Source organism: Ambystoma mexicanum, chromosome 3p (assembly GCF_040938575.1).
Source record: "Ambystoma mexicanum isolate Mex_15411 chromosome 3p, UKY_AmexF1_1, whole genome shotgun sequence".
NCBI lineage: Eukaryota > Metazoa > Chordata > Amphibia > Caudata > Ambystomatidae > Ambystoma > Ambystoma mexicanum.
The window spans coordinates 99,476,186-99,483,350 of record NC_090925.1 but is presented as its reverse complement, the minus strand read 5'-3'; positions in this window follow the sequence as shown (position 1 = coordinate 99,483,350).

Sequence of the window (7,165 nt, the reverse complement as noted above, 5' to 3'; positions counted from 1 at the left end):
TGCAAAATTACTGAACTATAGAGATCATGATGCACTGCTCCAGATGGCCTGCGTCAAGGGCACAATAACATACAATGGATCCCGGATCGCCTTCTTCCCAGACTATACGAAAGAAGTACAATGGGCCAGGTTTGACTGTTTCAAGCTTCCCGCACTTTTGAACATGCCAGAATGCACACCAATAGAAAGGAATATAGTAATAGAACACATCTCTAATAAAATCACTTCTGTCATGTACACTGCCATATCCTCCTTTGCTAACCCTCAACTTTGCAATTTGAAACTTAAATAGGAGGGAGATGTTGGACCTATACAGCTTGAAGACTCCTTGACAGCTTTAATGTACCCATGAGAAACTGCGATTTCTGCTAGACTCTGGCTGATTCAGCTAAACATTTTACAATAGGTATATTATACCCATGAGTTGCACTATATTAATGGAATCACGCCACAGACCCTGTTTGCCTACTCTGTTGGTCGGAAGAGGGCACGTTTTTCCATATCGTGTGTGATTTCCTCCGGATCAGAGAGTACTGGCAACAATGCTGTAATGAGCTATCTGTGGTCTTGGGCCGTGCCGTTCCTGGAGATCCAAAAATGATGTTTCTGGGCATTGAGGAGGAGGGAAAACAACATGCTTTGAAAAATTATTTCTCTCCACGACCACGGGACTGATTAAGCGCAATATAGCGAAACTATGGGGCTCAAACATTGTTCTGCAGGTTGCGCAATGGATAGCAGATGTGAATGTCTGCATGCTGATGGAACACTGCATATATACAGCTAGAGGATGCCCCGTGAAAGCTAAAAAGATGCGGCAGAAGTGGGAGGATGCAAATTTAATCTGTGTGTTGTACATGTAGAACGATGATCCGGAATAAGCTGTGGTCAAACTGTACTGTATTAACGGATAGATCGGATTTCTTTGGTTTGATTATGAGGTTATTATGTAACGTTTAATGTCTACCCACCTTACCTATGTTTAACACCAATAAAATGATTTATAACAAAAAAAGGCAAAGAAAAGGCAGACACATCAGCTACACAGATGCGTGATGCCAATCTACTGGAAAGTTAGCTTATGCGAGGGGACGGCAACCCATGACAGTATTAGTTCAGCAGGCTGTCTGTCTGTCTAGATACAATTGCAAATAGCTGTGGAATTATGCACAGGCAAGGTGGAGACAGTGTGCCCTGCTACGGAAGTGCTTGTTGGGTATTAATAGTGGGACAATTCTAGAGGTATTGGCCTCGCCTTGTTAAAATCAGATAATACATACCCAATGAATTGGCTGAAGTGTGTATTTAGCCATATGAGCGAGGCAAATGTCACATTAGAGCTGTTACTCCAGAACCCTGACCGTGCTAAAGTAAAATTCTATTGCGCTGATTGGGCGGGAACTTTAGCGAAGGGCTCCCTCTATAAAGACTTTAATGTCTGGGTGTTTGGTGTTAAGCCTTACAGTACCATTGCTAAGTACCTGCTGAAATGTCCATCTCCAGCTATACGATCTGATTTACAACGGTTTAGATTTAATCCATGGGGTACGAGAGATGTACTACATAGACGGAAACGGATCCTACAGGAACAAAACTACTGCAGATATTGCATTGATGTTCAGCAAAAAGAAACGCTGCAACATCTGCTAGTAGATTGTCCATCACTAATGTTGGTGAGAGAAAGATATTTTCAGAATATTATCACCTTTCACACTCGCACCTCAAGTGACTACAAATGGCAAATTATGTTTTCGACCCCAAGAGAAAAAGTACAGATTGCTATAGTCCAATACCTAAGAATGGTTTTGCCGGTTGTAGCTGCCTCAAATTAAGTCGTGTGGGGTCCCTATGACCCTTGAGAGGTGTTCAGTTTGGTTACTTTTCTTTTTTACTTTACCCAGTGATATTGTATTTAAACTATCCGGAAGGTATAAGAAATGTAAAGTATTTTGTTTTTATTTATTGTTTTTGTTTAAGATGCTTAATATGTTTAATATGTTTATCTCATGTACCCTTGGTATTTTAATCCCTTTTTTTCCTTTTGTTGTTTCGTATTAATGTGTATTTTTGTACATATTTGAAAAGTTGTGTATCAACTAAACCAAAAAAAATAAAAAAAAAATAAAAAAGGGGAATACGGAGGTGACTAGAAGGGAGAACGAGAACAGTGGGAGGGGGCTATCACTCATATCCACGGGTGGCTAAATCCCTTTCTCCACTTGCAGGAGAATACTTCTGCAGATCAAGCAGACGAGATTAGGCGGGCCAGTCCAGACAGTCATCTCGGCACTAGGCATCACGTTGGTGGAGACCGCAGCTGTCTGTGTCCGATCAACGCCCCTGTGGGAACCAGGTGAGCGTAACAGCTGCACCGCAAATAGGGCACAAAATATAGTTGGGCTGTGAATGAATTGGGCTATTTGGGCTGGGTGCCCAAATATAGTTGGGCACCCAGGGACTCTTACCTCAATGAGGCACACTGAAGGACCTACACCTTCGACCCTTCGTTGCTCTGCATTGCACTACCGAAGAGCAAACGGTGCTGACAGCACCCAACGACCAACTCCCCAACAGATATTAAAACACTTACAGCTGTGTTGCCCCTGACCAACCTACTTCACTATAACATTGGTGCTGATCCTCGTGCATCCTTCCACAGGGAAGCACAATACAATAAGAGGGCAGCGTGAACCACATCGGGGGGCTACACAGCGCTGATATCTCAGCACTGCGGTGCAATTCCCTAATGTTGCTGCAGCATTGGGTCACTACCCTCCTGAAAACGTAGCATACACGCGCACCACAGCAGTGGGATGCAGTGGCGCATGATGCAGCTTTATCACTAACCAGCCGCCACTCGCAACTGAGTGGGAACCCGCTTGGTAGAAACGAGAAACCTACTCAAAAGGATACGAAGACACACATGCTTGCAATACCATAACGAGACAGAGTGAACATGGGAAAGGCCCCCCATACAAGGAAAACAACAGGGTGGGTGTGACAGACAGTGAGACCGACTGGGTGGCTACACCCGAGACACAGTGGCATGGAACCAGATAGGGAGGAATCACATCCTGACTCTATCACACAGATTGAGAGGGCCACGTGAATCTGCCCGGAACCAACCTGCCATAAACTCCCAGAAAGGCGAAGCGACTGACCAACGATACATGTGGCTAATCACGTCAACAGTTACTGTCCCGTGTGCCCCAGCTTTGCTCAATACCAGCAGGCCCATTACTGAGGTGTCACAGACTGTTTAACACCTTTACGCTGCGGAGACTAGAGGGGGACAACCCCACAATCTACATAGCACAGAAACCGGAACGGACTTGACAAATAACGCCTGCACAATCCTTACTGCGCCCAAAACCAAATTGAGCTATCCCTAAGCGCAATCCCCTATCGCGCTCGAATCAACAGGACATCAATGACAACCTATCTGAGCCCACAAGGCATCATGGTCAAGGACAAACTTAAAAAGACCTCCACTCAATGCAAAATGGACCAGTATGCTACTGCTGCAGTGACTAACCCTGTTGTTCATGAGATACTAGACGGCACAGCCGAAACGGAAGACACCACATCTCTGAAGGATGTTATGAACGCAATTGCCAACTTTCATGCTTCCATGGAAAAAAAAGATGGATGGCATAAGTGCAGATGTTTCCCTTGTGCGTCACGACCTCCAGAAGCTGACGTCCCGTACGGGAGAAGCAGAACAGCGTATATCTGGGGCAGAGGATGGAATCTGTAGCATGGAACAACTGAAAACGATGGAAGAAAGAGTGGATGAAGGATAAGGTAGTTCGCAGCGCAACAATGTACGCATCCTGGGCCTGCCCGAGAAATAGGAAGGGCCAAACATGGAACTGTTTCTGGAACAGTGGCTGACGGACATGCTCGCACCTAAAACTTTCTCCAATTTCTTTTCGATTGAACGTGCTCACGGTATGTCAACTGGCCGACCGACGCCCTGCGCACCGCCAAGTACAGTGGTTGCAAAATTACTGAACTATAGAGATCATGATGCACTGCTCCAGATGGCCCGCGTCAAGGGCACAATAACATACAATGGATCCCGGATCGCCTTCTTCCCAGACTATACGAGAGAAGTACAATGGGCCAGGTTTGACTGTTTGACAGCCAACTGTTTTCCTCTAACAATAATGTTCGGGTGACAGATGCTTCAGGTTAGGATGGAGTATAGGGAGGGAGATGGGAAAGTTGTGATGTGTGTGAAATTTGTTGTTGTTTTCGATCCACCGGCTGAAATGTATAAGTACCTTATGTCAACAACCCGCTGATCTGATCCCCACGTGCGAGACATCCTTCCAACAGAAATGGCCGGAGACAGTGTTAAAACCCTAAAATTCCTGACATGGAATGTCAATGGCCTAGGTAATGGGATCAAACGACGCTTAGTTACACAACTGCTTAATAAACATACCTCGGATATTGTTCTCCTCACAGAAAAACACCTGGCTGGCACGACATGCACAACTATCGCATAGCACTACATACTGGTTTCTCCATGGGCTCCCGAGGGGTTCTTATACCACTGCATAAGAGACTCCCCTTCAAATTATCCAAAGTAGTACAGGACATTGGAGGCAGTTTTGTGTTACTACAGGGCCCGCTTTGGAATGTAACTCTTGCAGTACTAGCAGTATATGCCACGCCATTGCGAATCACTGAATTATTACAAGACATCACAACCGTAATTTCAGCCCATATGTCCAATATCTGGGTTATAGGAGGGAACTTTAATGATGTTATGGACATAACGCTGGATTGCACACACCTGCGAGGTAGGAAACCTAAGACAAACACTAAGCCCGCCACCTTCGTCTCAGCGCTTGGGCTGAAAGATATCTGGCGGGATGTGCACCTGACAGAATGTGGGTACTCTTATCACTCTGGGGCCCATGCATCTCTCTCAAGGCTGGACTACTTCATCCTCCCAACGATGGACGAACACAGAGGAACAAGTGCAATCCTGCCCAGACGCGGTATATCCGACCACTCACCCCTGATGATGGAGCTAACTACAAATAGACCATGCCCCCCCTCATGTTGCCTAAATAGCTACTATCCCGGCTTCCCGGAACTCATTGAGTGTATTCAGGAGACCACGACCACATACTTTGAGCTGAATGCCGACTAAGTGGATAACCCAGCAGTGCTGTGGGAGGCATACAAACCGGTCCTCTGGGGTGAGCAGGAGGCCTTGCGGAAGGAAGTGGAGCACATAGCCTGTGGGTCACCTGATACGCATCGCTCACTTCTGGTAGCTAAGGAAGGCCTCTGCAATGTCGCCCTAGACAATGCTAAGCAAGCTCATTCAGAGATGCATATGAGAATGTACGAAACTGGGGATAAGGCTGGTAAGATTCTTGCTTGGCTGGATTGTAGAGATTCTGGTCTCTGACATGTCAGGGAAATTAGAACAGCGCAATTGGACCCGTTATTATCAGACCGCAATATTGCAGAGGCCTTTGCAGATTATTATGCCAACCCATATAAACCCCCAGACGAACCCATCAGCACAACAATGCTTGATGGTATTACTCTCCCCTGTCTAGACCCAACACAAAAAGTACTCCTGGAAAAAGATATTACTGAGGAGGAAGTGGTCGCTGCCATCTCACAACTGCAATCCGGGAAACCTCTGGGACCCAAAAGGTTCCCGCTTGACATATGGAAAAGACTAGGAGGGAATGATGTGGCCCTGCACCTACTTCAAATGTTCCTGCATTGCAAAGAGCGGGGGATCCTACCGCTGGAACTCTGCAAAGCCACCATAATCGTGATCCCAAATTCGGATAAACCCATGGAACAGAGTAGCTCGTACAAACCAATTTCCTTAATTAATAGTGAAGCAATGATCCTGGCCAACAGACTGCAACAAGCAATAACCGCACTGCTTCATCCGGACCAGTGTGGGTTTATGCCAGAAAGATACATACGCATGAACATCCGCAGACTGGCGCTGGAAAAAGCCTCCACGCTCCAGAACCCTTTGGCACTATTAGCTATTTATTTTGGAAGGCTTTTGACTCAGTCTTCTGGGAAGCTCTTTGGGAAATCATGTCACAAATGGGTTTTGGGGAAACCTTTATGAGATGGGTCCGACTCCTGTACAAATCTCCACTGGCAGAGGTTAGAGTAAATGGGTGGCCTTCGTGAGTCTTCCAACTAGGAAAGGGGGCACAGAAATTATGCCCTTTGTCCCCATTACTCTTCGCACTGATCTTTGAACCCCTAGCTATACTGTTATGCCATACCACCGCGTGGAGGGGCTTCTGTTGGCCTGGGGGCATAGAAGATAAAGTCTCCCTGTACGCAGATGACCTTCTGATTTACTTGGGAGACCCGGTTCGATCTTGCCCAGAAGTCACACAAATACTAAAACTATACGAGTCCTTCAGTGGTCTAAAAGTAAACTGGAACAACTCTATCCTCTTCCCGGTCAACGGGGCGATGCAAGCAATCCCTCCACACTGCCCATACCAAACTGAATTTGCACATTTCCGATATCTGGGTATTCAGGTCACGAGAGACCTCTCGGAATACGTAACCAGGAACCCACACCCGATCACAGAGAGACTCATTTCAGATGCCCGACACAGGACGCTGTTCCCGTTGACAATACTTGGAAGGGCAGCACTCTTCAAAATGTTTGCCCTACCACATTTTCTATATATCCTGCAGAATGCCCCACTCCGCATACCAGACCTGGAATTCCACAAAATTGATAGCATCCTGAGAACACTGCTATGGGCGGGGGGGCATGTAAGTATTGCACTGAGGACACTACAACGCTCCATCTGGGAAGGTGGAATTGGGATACCACATCTGCAATCCTTTTCTTGGGCTAGCCAAATGGTGGTGGTCAATGATATCCTACATGGGAATAGAAACATACCCCATATTCGTGCAGAGATCACTGCGATGCAAGACGTGCCTCCGCTTATGTGTCTCTATCAAAAATGCTGAGACCCCTCCCCTGTACAATGACGGTGCACAACACACTAATATGGAGAAACACTCATAAACATATTGGCTGGGATAAAAGATCACCCTGGTACAAACGCAATGGGGAAACAGCAATCTGCCTGAAGTGGATAAGCTGCCGACATGGCCGGGGTGGATAGCAGCGGGA